The sequence below is a fragment of the Anabas testudineus genome, chromosome 2 (assembly GCF_900324465.2).
Source record: "Anabas testudineus chromosome 2, fAnaTes1.2, whole genome shotgun sequence".
NCBI lineage: Eukaryota > Metazoa > Chordata > Actinopteri > Anabantiformes > Anabantidae > Anabas > Anabas testudineus.
In genome coordinates, this window is record NC_046611.1 from 17,355,354 (window position 1) to 17,370,561 (window position 15,208).

Below are 15,208 nucleotides of genomic sequence, written 5' to 3' on the forward strand. Positions count from 1 at the left end.
CCTGTCTTTGTATGTCGCTCAGTGCACCGGTGGTCTCTTTCTTTTACAGCACATTCCAAACTGTAGTTTTGGCTACGCTCAATGTTTGTGCAGTGCTGATTGCTTTTCCCTCTTTCTCTGATTCAGAATGGCCACCTTTTCTCCCATTGACAGCTCTCTGATTGTTAAATGGAGTCGACACGGGTAAAACCAAAGCTTAGAATCAGTAGGAGTCATTTAGAGTTAGTTATTGTTTAAATGGTCAATTTTAGTATTAGAACCTAGAATTTGGGTGATTTAAAACAAAAGGATACAAAACTTCTTTGTTTATTATTTGGAGGTATATCATTTAATCTGTGCACCAAATATCGTTCTATCTTATAATAAGCCCTGCTGTCGCAGTGCTGTCAGTAAGGACTGTATACAGTTACAGATATATACATGTAAATACATCTCTTCATGCACATGCACAAATTTGCCAATGGACTAGTTCAGCAATGTAATCAAGAAAATGCTGAAAGGCCAATGCTGCAGCACTGCTTTAGTATGAAATAAGTGAGACTTCAAGAGTGTATTTTCCAAAATGTTGAACTGACTGATGTATCTCAGGTTAAAGTAAATAAATGAGATGCTGTTTTTTCTGTGTGCTTGCTGTATTTGTGCATTTCCAACAAAGGATTGAAATATTTTTGGAAAACTTCCCTTGACAGTGTCTCTGAGTGTGTTTGAGTAGCTTGTGTTAATGTCAGTGTACGACTCTGTATGCGAATGGGGGTGTGTGTAACAGCTTGAGATGCCTATAAAAGCTGTGAGAGGTTAAGAGCATCCATCCTGCCTCCTTAGCCGTCGGAGTGATTCTGTCAAGCTGTCAAGTTGGTTTTCCTGGAAAACATCGGAGCATGTGTCACACGGTTCAAGTGTTTTGAAATGCTCATCATCAACCGACGTCTCAGAGATGACTAAGTGGTATCAGAACACCAGATTACTTTGAGGAGAGTTTCCTCAAATGCTCTCTGCTCCTTTTACAGCAAGTAAAAAGAGCTCTGGATAAAAATACAGCAAGAGATTATACTGTGGCACCGGAGGGTTTAAAGTACCTATTATAATTTAAATATTATCAAGATAACTAACTATGGAGACACAAGATAATAATAAATGATCAATACTTTTTTGTCACATTTGGTTTATGGACAGTCCTGGGCTGACATCTTTAAAGTCGAACAGGTGGAAAATGGCTGGAAAACAGTTTTAAGGTAAGTCTGTCAATAGACTATACAGTAGAGCAGGTAGATTGATGATTTTGATGGACGAACCCCACTGCTCCTCCAATTTCAGAGCATATTTCTGCTAAACTATATTAGGAAAATGTGTCTTATTGTAGCTTAGTAGTACAGCACGACAGCACGACACCTCCACCATCAGAATATAGTAAAACTGCATTATCAGAGACAAACACCGCTGTGGTCTTGACAGTGCCGTCTGCTCTCTCCAACTCCTGAAGGGCATGATGGATGTTTTTTTGAAAGATTCCTTCTGTCACCCAGACGTCCAATTAGAGGCTGGCCACTCTGGACTGAGAGGTAGGAGGGCAGCATCATTCACTCAGCGGACCACACAGACTTTTTGACAGCTATGCCCATTGGTGACCCGACACAGCAACAAAAGCATCTGTGAAGCCGGTGGATTGCGTGGCTCTCTCTAGGGAACTTAACAAGGCTTTGACAGTCAGTATGTCAAAGTTGACACCTGTAATATCTTCATTTACTGCGGGAGACAGTTTCTTGTCAGATCACACCTGCACTGGTTTACAATTTAAGTAAACTACAAAGAAAGTAGGTGTAGAAAACCCTCGCAACCAATGAAAAGCTAATTTCACAACCCAGTCATTGTTTTGACCTTTTATCCATTTCTGCAAAATCATATCAGGGATGTCTACTGCTTGATTTCAAAGCTTGATTTGAGCTCCTGCATTAACTAACATTAATCTACCTGTTACAACTGCAATTGTCTAAAAGGCTGTGTCACAAGTTTTGGTGTTCTGCTTAAACTGGATTTTCTTGGATAACATTTGATGTTTCTGAAACAGTAAGTTTCCACCAAAGCAGCCCCTTTGCACTGTTTTAAAACATGGCTTTTATTCAAGTCGAATTGCTGCAAATTCAATTACTGTACACAGAAAATAAATTGTACATTGTGTACAATTGTGTGTATAAGCAAGGGTACAATTAGACAGTTCAATAGGATCGCTAGTAACACTGCAGTAATCCACTTCAGATCCTGCGTGTTCAGTAAAACACGGACTAAAAAATCTAAATGAGTGAGAGCAGAAGTGCAACATTTGCAAAAAATTCGACTAATACATTCAAACGTGTGTGTGCTGCTGCAAAATGGCTCCGCGGCTCTAACATCGGCAGAGTTGGGGGTTCTGATTTCCGCTGGGGCCTCCCACACTCAGGTGTTTGCACTCAATTAGGCAATAACATACTGAAGGTCACTCTGCGCTGTGGTTACTGGCAGTGTGCTGCAGCTGGAGGAAATGTAGATCAGCCAACATACAGTGAAACTCAACCTTGACTGTATCATTGCTCTTTTGCAGCACTGACTACATCGAGACAGGAGCCTGAACGCACAGCCTCATGAGTGTTTTAAAGGGTGACATTAAACAATTAAGAAACAATTGTGAATTAAATTTCTGGCTGATCCTCTGTGTTCACAGTTTGAACTGAGAAGGAAATAAGGAATCTAACAGCACGTCTTGTTTCAGACCTGTTTATTGATAAGGTCAAATTCAAAAGCTGGTGATGCTCGACTGCTTATGAGCTCCACACAGAAATGTCAGGGTGTTTTTTTTTTTTTTTCTGCTCATTGGGATGATTCACACTATCAATCACCTCTTACCTGAAGGAACCGAGCCCTCTCAGCCTTATTCAGATACACCAGGGAGCATCAGAACAACAACACTCTCCTGTCTGCATTTCGCCTGCGACACAAACAAAAACACGAGAACAAAGCGTGGCCTTGTCGGATATTGAGCAAGTGTACTGTGAAAAGGAATAAGGTGTAAGGTCTCCAGGCATTGTGTACTGTAATGTACTGGCTGAGCCCAGAGGGAAGCAGAAGCGGCAAAGTTCAGCGTGTCCACTTGTTAGCGAGCGATAAAACAGCTCCATCACAGAGCAGAGGCAGGAAACGAGCCTCAGCACCGCCTGCTGCAGGCTCTGCATTTCTCCACCACTGAGGTGATGCTAGACAGATCAGCCTGTGCTCCGCGGTCTTAATATCTTTTACACTTTAATGCCTTTCACTTGACAAATGACCTGTGTTTATAAAGAGCACCTCGCTGACCTCCTAGAGCAGCCAGTGTCAGTGATCCCCAACAGGATGGCGCAGGAATCATGGGACTCAGAGAAAAGTGGGATTTAATGGAGCCAGGTTGTTTCAGAGGGTGATGTTGATGGTGTGATGGCTGAGGGTCATTGTGGCTGAACTATTTTTTGTTATGTGAAAACAGTTCCCTGCTACCACACACTATACCAGCTCATGTTTAACTAACAGTCTTTACTAATAATCCTGAGACTGTGCTACCAGAACACGGAAATAATCCTCAATTTGGCAGACACTGGAGAAAAACATTAGTGGTTTAGTAAGAACTGTTTCACTTTCATGAGGTGCAAGTGCAAGTTTCCTTTCTTTTTTTTCCAGCAGATTTTTTAAATTGGGAGTGAAGCTGCTGAGCGTGCAGAAGGTGAGAAGGTTGTTCCACCATCATTGGAGCACTGAGCTGAAGAGCTTAGCCTGCAATCTATTGAAGTGAGATGAGAGGACCACCATTGGTAGAGCGCAGAGGATGGGAGGGATTATAGACTGGATGAGGGTATTCAGGTAGTTGACCACTCTATAGACAACAGTCAGGGCTTTGAACCATAGGATAAGTGTAGTTTTTAGTTTTACACTATATTCATACATACAGAGACACTCTGGTTTAGCTACACCTGTCATTGACTCTACAAGTTAGAAACAGTCACCAGGTATATCTTTCCAGATTGGACTCAAATGTGTAATACAAAGGCACAAACTGGGGTTAACGTCCACCATGACGTACACATGGATGAGTCTGGCCTTTGCAGGAAGGTTTTCACCTGTCAGTCAAAACAACTTGTTAATGTTATCAACCTTATCTAGCAATGCATAGAAAGCACTGGTTTGAGCAACAAAAAGTTGTTTCCAGGTCCTGCACCACAAAAATTGTGGTCGTCAGATCAAACAGTGAGCTACCTTGATAAGTGACCTGAACCTAATTCTAACCTGAACTGTAAAACTGAGGCTCAACTTCTAAACAGCTTTGTGATTTCATTAAGTTTATTAAGTTTATTAAATACAGGACAACTAGAGAGAAGCACCCAGACTCATGGGTCGATGTAACAAACTGATTTTAAGGCTTAAAGCTGAGGTGAAAACAAAGGTTTTGAGGCAGGTGAATAGGCTGATTCACACAAGAGGAACCAAAAACAGGGAACAGGAACCAGTGACTGGATACAAGTCGACAAAACAAGAAGTGGCAAAAATATACATATATGCACAGGAGCGAGTGAGGAGAATGGGAACAGATCTGAGACAGCTAACAAAATGCAGTTTAGTCATAAGTTCCATATAAATGTTGTTAAGTGAGAACTTGGCTGACAGGGATTGAGGGCCACACTGAGCGACTTTAACAAGATCCTAACAAACACAGCAAAGGAGAGAATGTCAGTGATGAGCAAATCCAAGGAGAGAGAGATTGCAAACATGTGTAGTTCTGGTCCTGAAAGCATGAAGGAACATCGTGTTCCTCTACAGGCCTAATTGCCACAAACATGCACCAGATGTGGCTATCAGAGGCAGAGCACTCATTTGCAGAAAAGGATTATAGGGTGGCGAAGAAAACAATAACACACAGGAAGGAGCAATGAGGTAATCCTGGTTATGTAAGGTGGTGGGAAATGAGGTAGGATACAGCAAGCAGGAGAAATGCACACACCTACCTGCAAAGCAGGAGCTGAGCTGTTGTGTTACCATCACATCTGCAGGTTTAGTAGCTGATTACGCTGCCACACGAGAGATTAAAGGCAAATAAAGGCAAAAGCTGATAATGAAAGTGACATGAAATGATTATATCTTGTGTGAATCTGAGTGTCTGTTAGCTGTGCAATGGACCAATCTCCTTGACATTAAACCTTTACTATAGGAGTAATGGTTTAATTTGAAGGAGATTGTTGACTGTTGGTTAGAAATGGAGCTGTCAGACAGGATCGACTGTACTTTGTTCAGCAGCTGCTTCCTATGGAGGTCAGACAGGCTGCTTAATGGAGTTCCAATGATTTTGCTACAAACTTTAACCATCACATTTAATGAACTTCTTTAACACTGAGTGAGCCAAATCAACAGATACAAGAAAATGTAAGGGCACTTTCAATGGAAGCTCTGTAGAACAATGTCATCACAGTTCTGTCAATCTGAAACGTGTTTAGCCTTCGTAGACTGAAAAGACTTTTCTTGCACAGCACGTTTGGATTTTGTTCACCTGTCAATTATGGCGCCCAGGGATATAAAGGACTCTACAGCATGGCCATTTATCTCAGTCCTAACCTGGTGCATTACATCTAAAATCAATACACATATTCCTAGTTTTAATTACATTCAACTCAAGAAAGGATTCAAAGGACCATTTACTAAATTCACCCACCACAGGACCATGAGACGACTCTTGTTCAGCCGGTTGACTCCAGCTTTGCAGTACTTAAAAGACTGCTCAAAGACAGGACTTGTGTAAAAGGAAGTTCTCAGATTATTCCTTATACCTTAATCACCTTTTCAGGAATTATGTTTTCCTCACAGAAAAACACCCACGAGCTGACCACATCTCTTAGTTCATCGATATCCCTGCATGATCCAATGAATTCATCCCACACAGTGCTGTCCAGGCAGCCTTGAAGTTCCATCAGAGCCTCTTGTGACCAGATTTTCACTTTTCTTGTGGTCACCTGTCATAGAAATTTCTCCTCTTCTTCTAAATATTATAAAATCTTAGCAGACTCAGTCTCAGAAGGATTCAGTTCACCTCGACGAAACCTCCAACACACCTTTCCCCTCTGTAGACGTGTGGTAGGCAGGGAAGAGGTGCACTCGGTTGTGATTGGGAGTGCTCAGCGGTGGAAGACAGACTAATCTATAAGCTTCTTTTATTGAGCCATAACAGTGGTCTAGCGTCTTGCTCTTTCTAGTGGGGGTTCATAAAAGTTAGGGGCCTTGGGGGCACAGCAACCATAGCCTCTGAACCGTTTGTAGCATCCAAACAGTGAGGCAGTGTTTACGTCATATTGACCCATAATTGATGTTAAGAGTAACAGTCAAGATGGGTTTTCAGCGTACATTGTCAGATTAGAAGTGAATTTATATTTTTAAAGGTTTTGTTAAAATAGGAATTGAACCATGTTGGAATTGCAACCATTGCAAATCTAGTAGCTTAAAGTCCTTGGACAGTTGGCTGCTCTGATTTTCCAAAGCTGTATGTGTTGTTTCCACATTAGTTTATTTACAGGTGTGTGAAAGATCCAAAGCTGATTTCAATGTGGCATTTGCACTTGGAATCTGTTGCTGTCTGTGAATATGAAGTCAGAATATTTCAAATACACATGGGAATTTATTAAAATGTTAATGAGACTCTCAATTAGCTTTTGGACAAAAACAACTAACCAATAACTTACAATGGCAAATTCTTCTGTTGATGAATAAAGAAAATCTGTGCACTCAATGTCTTGCACATAACGGTGTACCGAACTGGCAGGGAGGTGCAGTAGGGCCCAAATGACCCACATCTCCCTGTGGCAACTGCCAGCAGTGTATTATTAGGCAACAAACTGTTGCTCAGACCTTACTCACTGAGATAATCAGCCCTCATCCTGTCAGCTACCACAATGTCCTCTTTTAGCCGAGTTCTCTTTGTGCTTCTCCTGTGATAAGCCTCGTTTAATTTTCAGTAAAGAAATGAAACCGAAGCACAGATGGCATGAAAGCTTCCACCATGTGGTCTGCTAAGAGAACTGAACAGAAAACTCTTCCCAGACTTCGACTGTGCTCTCCATTCTCATTTTGATCCATGCTGTGAACAATGGTGCCAGTATTGCTACTTCCACAACACACACACTTGCATTTCACAACCAAATGAAATCTGTTATACTTAAACTCAGAATGTTATATCTTGTAGTTTTCTCTCAGCCGATGCTCTTTAAAGGTAACTTCACTGAATGTAATGAAGGAAATTTGCTTATCCTTTTAACTGTGATGACTAAACCTCGAGAGCAAGGAAAAACTTGATCTCCTGCCTGCTTTTGGGGCCTGTTAACACAAGATATGGAGCTTTTTTTCCCCCTACTATCCCAAGGCAGGCTAAGATAATCCCTCATGGATAAGAAATATCTGACCCAGCCGCTGATTTCTGGAGACCCTGCTGTGCCTCTATCATGGATTAGCAGAGCTGAATTGGAATCAGAGTTGGAGAGGAGATGGAGCCGATGGGCAGAGGTGCCATCCAGGTGTGAAAGTGCACACATTTACTGTCATGGTTTGGTTCATTTCAAAATGCATGAAATTTCTCGCTGGAGATAGTCTCATCACAAGGTCATTAGACCTCTGGACCCAGCAGGAGGTTGTGCAGAAACCTCCCACAACCTCCTACTGCTGCTCTGCTATTAGAGTGTGTCTGCTGCTTCTGTATACACAATACACTGTATAATATATTCATCCATCTCCACTTAGTAATAGAATTGAAGGTCAGCTTCCTGAAATAAGAAGTGGTCGGCCTCAAAATTCAATTTCTGCTTCATTTCCAGGCCGCGACAGAGATGTTAATGCAGCCTTCTGTATTTTATACTCATGCACATGGGAGCCTACTGACATATAACCACCACCAACTCCCTGAGAAGGTGTCCAACTTGCACCGTACACTGCCAACTAAATTAGTGAGAGATCATTGATCACCCACAGCCTGAGAACGATGAGAGGAGAGAATTAATTAGACTGACAGAGGCGTTCGAAAGTGAGAAAGGCAAGTGGAAAGAGAAGATTTTGAGAAGAGAGACGAAATTTGGGTGAGAAAAGACGGTGCAACAAAGTGAGACAGAATGAGTGGAAAATAGAGAGCGATATGTACTGAAGCGTGGAGGAACTGTGTGTCTGCGGAGTGAGATACAGACACTGTGAGGATTTACAGCTCCCGCAGTCAGACGCTGAACAGTGTAACTTCTGGCGTTGTCCATCAAGATGAACCAGTCATTCTCCGAGTCACTGCATGTAATAAGCTGCTCCGGCACAGTGTTATCTTAGCACTGTGGTTTTGCAATGCACTAATCTCATTCAGAGATCAGACCAAGCCACAGTTTTGTCTCTCTAGAGGATCACTATGTCAGATTTGGAGATAATGTCTGAGAGATGTCAGACTGCACATTGAACCTCAAACACTTATCACTAGATTTACATTGAAGGGTGGAACAGCTCTTGAATGCGCCCCTATGGGAGTGGTGGCACACCTTAGCTCATGGCATTCCAGTAAACCAGCCAGGTTAACCATAACAATACCAGTTTTGGTGAGGTTAGCAATTGTTAGCCGCTTTGTTCGTTGTTCATACAAACACAGGAGCACATAACCAGTATATTCATACATCAACACCGTGAAGTGTTGATGTGTGGATCATCCATCTTGGAACTTTATATGTTGTTTGTAACAGCAGCAACAAATGAAAAACACCATCAAACCATTGTGTTCTTGCTTCAGCCACTGCTTTTGTTTTTTGCCTCTGGTTTCAAGCTTTTCTCGGTTCCTTCAACTTTGATTGTGTGACTGTGTTTTGTATTTTTATTTCTGTTATCTCTCTGTAATACTTTTTAACTTTTCTTAGTGATATTTAGTGAATTTGACCATTGGTAACCTCAGTTTTGTGACTGTTATTTGAAACCAGACGGATAGCCAATTACTTCTTTTTTCCATCTCTTCTTTTCCTTTGACTTTTTACCCGGCGACAGCTTCATGGTCACTCCAAAACATCACTCCAAATCAAACTTAAGAAAAACTGGGAACTCGAGACAGATTATGCATGAGATTTCTTTTATTCATCTTTTATTTTAAGGTCAGAAGAAGTTGCATATTCTAACTTTAAGGGGATTTGATTTCTAATTTTCACCTTGCCAGAACTTTGATTTGAAGAGGCATGCGTTTGATCTGACCTCCACTGAAATATTCCCCAAATTTAGCTCAACTTGGCTTCAAAGACAAAGAAACTTCAGGTGCTGCTGATTTGCTTTTGAGGAAAAAAAACCTAACTCTGGAACCTATCAGGACATTTTCAAAGCGATGGATCACTTCCAAAGAAAATTAAAACAAAGAGGCTGTTTTATCTGTAATTCCGTGCAGTCAGAGATCAGTTGAATTCCCGTGTCCCACATCTCATTTAGTAAGTAAGTAAACTTTAGAAGACAAGTCTTGTTAGATGTTTAACCTTTAGTGATGGTCACACTGAAACAACCAGCATGTTAGTTTAGTCTTTCAGGTTGTATTTCCAGAATTCAAATATTATGTTGTACAGTATTTGGTTATTTTAAAACTGTATTTTTTTAAATTAACAAAATACATCTGAACCTACCTTCAAACTTCAGCATGCATTTTATTTACACTTTCTCCTCTAAACGACAGAGTATTAAATGGGGCCGGTGATCTCAGGGGTCTCCACTGAAGGTTGAAGTTTGGCAATGTTAAGATCCTCTAAAATTCAGGAAGTACATATTTGAAGACAAACTGCCTTTTATTTAAACCTAAGCAGGTTGTTTTTCGTGCCTTTTGTACCAAACCTTAACTGTGTTATTTTGGTGCTTCCATGATGATGAAGGTCTCGCTGGTCAGCTGCGATGGGGGTGCTATTTCAAGATGCACCTGATTCCATAGGGGTGCTATTTTTGCCATAGTGGTGCTGTGTCATGCTGCACTCCTGTATATTGTCTGTGAGTATGGACAAATGATCCACACGTTTGTGTTGACTGGAGGACTTTATGTTTATTTATTTACATATATTCACATATTTCTACAAATAGAGACCATTTGGGACTGTCAGTTAGCGGTCAACAAGTTATTAATTCCAAGGGTTCACAGACTTTTTCCACTATTACGATGAGGTTTTTATGAATATTCTCAATAAAGACATAGAAGATCTGAATCTTTTAGTGTTATATTATATTTGTCATTACTCTTTACTGAGATGAAGATCAGATACTGATTCTGAAGGACCTGCAAGATAGAAGACACCAGAATTGTGAGGTCTGAACCAGGTACAGATCACTTCATTTTGTAATGAAAGACAAAGAAAAAAAACTGTGAATGTTTACAATAAGAACAAGCTGGTGACATGTGCAGTGACCACGAGAGTCTGTGAAAGTCACCACTGTAATCAGTCTGTGGAGCTGTTTCTAGTTAAACAATGCCCATATTTCTGGAAATGAAGGAGCGTGTTACTCTGTGCACTGATATGCGAACAACAATAGAGTGGACAGAAGAGCTAAGCTCTGCATTCACAGATGATACAATTAATAACATTTGTTAGCAACATCAAAAATACAGGAATCGCCAGTTTTACCTAATCATCCTGTTTTACTTATGATTAATCAATCCTAATTTTCTTTTCTGAATGATTAATCGACATTGCAGATATTACTTGTCAGTAACTTCTCCTCCGGACATAGTAAAACTATCTAATCCACCAAGGTGGGATGGTAGGAAGGGAACTGCTGCTCTGTGTCTATTAATTCCAGCAACAACATGATCTGCTCAGATTCAGTGTCCATTGTGTGTGGTATATCACCGAAAACTCAGCACAGTAACACAAAAACACTACTAACGTTTTGGTGGTTTAATTGTGCACAAGCATTCAGCACTATCATTCTGGAAAGTGGTGGATACACTGACTTATCATTAGGTAACATGCGAAAACACTAGAACAAGTGTGTTGTTGATTAACACATAACTAACAGCAGTCAAAGGTAACTGAAGTCGACTCCTGGTGTGTTTACCTGGCTATGAGTTATTGCAACTGCAGGAGCAGCAGTTTTAATTGATTGCTGCTTCCGTGTCCCGTGTCAGCCTCTGTCAAATGATTAGTTTCATTCACAAACATCCATCTCAGAGACTCAAGATGTGGATTGTTTCCCAGCTACTGCTGTGGTTTGCCAACAAGGTATCTGGGAAAGCAGGCCAGTCAGAGCTTATGATTTTTTTTTTCAACCTGGGATAAACCCAATCTCGTCAGAAAATATCCAATTATAAAGCCCTGCAGGCTTCATTCAGAGCGAGGTCACCTTAACTCCTATCTCTTCCTCATCGAGCAGAGATTGGAAGGTGGATTTGATCGGGTTGATAGTGGTTAGGTTTAGTGGTGGCGGGGTATCAGCAAAATGTTCGTCTTGCCAAATGGAGTGTGAAGTGACGGTGGTGGTCATTTGAGGGATGAGTCAGCAAATGCTCTGTCACCATCAGTCAGCTTTCGTGTGATTGTGTGTTGATGTGTCTGTAAACTGCACTTACTGTAATTGTATTTATTACTTATGCACAAGCTAATGAGAGACTTGACTGTGTACAGCTGCAGCAGTGGCTCATAAGGGTCATACAGGGCTCTTTGAAAAGTGATGATTTAGTAAGAAATGACTCTTTATCCTCTTATCCTCCCCTGATCTTGAGCTGAAAGTGATGGAAGGTGGTGGGAGGAACTTTTTCCTTTACATGGCAGAAAACCCCCTGGCAGCAGGTACGATATTTTAGTCAGGAGATAAAGTGCAGGCCGGTATTATAGGAAGCTTTTCAGAATAATATATAAATTATTCATTGCTATATGCAGTTTAGTGAACCCAAGTTGGAAGTCTGCTTCTGTGATGATAAACATGTCTGTGGATTTCACAGAAAAAAGTGAGAGGTGTGCAACAATGCATTGTGCAGCCCTGAACATAAAAGTAGGTTGATTCACTTTCCACTTGCAACAGCCACGTTAAACCTTTATGGAGCTTTATTGTGTGTTTCAGTGCATTGTTTAGTTGTACGACCCACAGCTTTATTGTTTCAGCTGCAGCAGGCGGTTGATTTCAGCAAAAAAAACAGCTATAAAATCGACCACACACCACCAGCCCAACAGTGGAGAGACACAGCTGGAAACTTGTTAGTGAACAAAGCATTTAACAGCTAAAGAGCCATTTAATTAAGGAGTTGGTGGTGACCAAAAACAGAGCTAAAACAGGTAATACTGGACTTACATTCATCAGGTGGAGCGGCAGCATGCTCCAAACAAAGGACTGTTCAACTGCTGAATGTGTCAAATAAGCAACAGGGGCAACTTCTGCAATTACACCATTGTAAAACTATGGAGCTGAACACTCCACGGCTGGCTGTTATTCATGGCTGCATTCAGCCCCGTCTTCTTTTTAATGATGATTAAAAATATTCAGCATCTTTTGGTTTTGTGGAACACAGTCTGTCTGTGTCTGAGCTGTTTTTCTGTTACCTCCTGCGCAGTAAGTGGTATAAAAATAACATGGTCATACTCCTGCATGGGACTCTGTTCCCTCAGTTTTTGATAATACAAAGAGCAATTTGTTAATTTAGAGCCATCTTCATAATAGGGGTGTGCAATAAAAGTCTTTATGCAGGTCATGCTTTGGCTCAGTGCTGCTCCCGGGTGCTGGCTTGAATGGTTCTCACTCAGATTGCCTAATGATCGTGTCATTAAGTGACTGTTTGAGGCTACAGTGTTATCAAGCAAAAGTTAGACAGACTCCCTTTCATGCCAGAAATGCAGAAATATTGAACTTTTAATTGCAGAGGAGTCGAGAGGAGGTTGATCAAGTGCAATGTAAATACTATGCATTGTAAAAGGGGCTGTAGTTACTAGTATGAATGGAGAACTATTGTTCAAACAACCTTTTATCCTTTATACATCATAAATCCTGGAATAACACTAACAGTTACTGCACTAATATAATCTGTATGTTCATTAGTCAGGCCTCAGCAGCACATTTCATTTCATTAGTGCTCCGCTTCAAGGTTGATTAGTTCATTCCAGAGATACAAAGTGTTTAAAGTGTATGATGTTGTGGGAAAACTGCAGCTCCTCTCCTGATGTGTGATAACAGGGAACATGAATGTGCGCAAGCTGCCCCAGCTTAGATCATAAAACAAAGACGACCAGTGATTTGCACAAGGTCAGTCTCTGCCCTCCGGACCTGCTAACTGTAAATCACTCTCGATATCAGCGTCAGCCAAATGCTTAAAATGTAAATGTCCTCATCATGGTGGCTGAACCTGGTGCCAGGCTTGGGGGGACCTATCAGTTTGCTGAGGCCGAGGCAGCGCCGCAGTGGAGCTGACAGGGAGCAGATGGGAGACGGAGCAGATCCCTCTGATGAGCCACTGAGAAAGGTTCACTGATTACACTAATTTAACTGATGAGCTTCATTTTCATGCTGGATTTAAGAACCTGGATGAATCAGGGATGTTGCACATGTCCTCTCATGCCTTTTTTTGTGCAGCTGCCTACTTTTACCTCTGTGTCATTTTTGCATCTACACGTCTGATATAGTCTCTCCACAATGCTGACTTCAGTTGTTTTCTTTTGGGTTTTGCTAAGTATGTGTTCATGTCTGTAAGAGGGATTTAGAAAGACCAAACAAACTAAATCCAATCTTCTGACAATTAAAAGAAAAATCACAGAATGTAACATTTTCTATATCTGGCAGGGATGTGACGATCAAGCTTTTTGGCCCCAGTGCAAATCCTCTAATTGCACATGAAATGAATTACATTTTTGTCACACCAAAGTTCCTGTGAACTAGTTGATCCAAATACTGGGAATCTTGGTTAAAATATTAACTTTTTAAGTTTAGATAGAAGATTGCAGTTCCTATAATTGGCCTGTAATCAAACAGCAGTTACGCACGTAATTATGCTTCAGTAGGGACGAACTGCAGCTATCAGAAGTAGGCCAGAAGGTGCTTATCACTGATATGTGCTGTAATTATGCAACAGTGACTTTGTTTAAAGAACACAAAGAGGCTGCGAAACGAGGAGGTCAGGATGAAGGTATGGGCGACAAAACACAGGACACAAATGCTCCATCAACCTGACCAAATAGTCTTTCTTGCTAAAACATGGCACCCTCTGTTTTTCTTGGTCCCTTCCGTGTGAAACGTTGAGTGGATCAGATCCAGGAAAGAGAAATAATCAAGATCATAGATGAGAAAAAAGGTTAAGGTTAGTGTCTAACCCATGTTTGCTGTCTCATGGTTCAAGCAACTGCACTTCCCAGTGCGGACAGTAAATTAAAACTGAACTAAAACCAAAGTGCAGTAGAAGCCGTGTTTGAAATAGGCTGAGTAAACACACGCCATCTCTGACTCAGATGTTGCTCCACTGCTTGATAATTTCTTGTTTGATTTGTTGATCCTCAGCCAAACTTGTTTTCTTCTTTGCTCAGTGGCTGCTTTTCCATTTTCCCCACTGTGTTTGTTGTGATCACCTTCCATTTCATTATTTTTTTATGTGTTTCAGTGACTGGAGACCGAATAAAAATTAAATGCCTCACACGGCTGAGCGTGGTCTCACCAAAGCATTTTAGAAACCTGGTTCATAACAGAGTCAAACATATGGTTTATGGCATTTATGACATTTAGCACGTAGCCGGTACTATTTCACATGACAAACACCTTGTGTTCATACAATACAGTGAGTAAATGTGCTGCATGTAACACGTTTTACACGTGAGATCATTTGTAAATGTTCTGTTTACTGTGATTTATTAGACTTCATGGACTTTGATTGTGTGTGAAATTATCTTTATAGTAGTTGTTACATAATCTAGTATTCTTCTCCAACAGTGTTTTTCCTCTCCAGACTTTTTCCAACTCCTCTGACTGAAGCAAAACGCCTCACAGCTTCTACAATAAGAAAAACTTTGAACAAACTTCTGTGGATCAGCGGCGAGAACAACTGACAAATTGTTCAACTCTTTTTTTTTTTTTTTTGTCATGCCGTTGCCCTGGGAACGAGGCATCCACGCTCACTTTCCACTCGACATACATTACACTTCCACTTGACATACAGTACGTACTTTACATTACAAGAGACGTGAGCGGGGAGAGATCTGTGTGGGAGAGAAATCATGTGAGA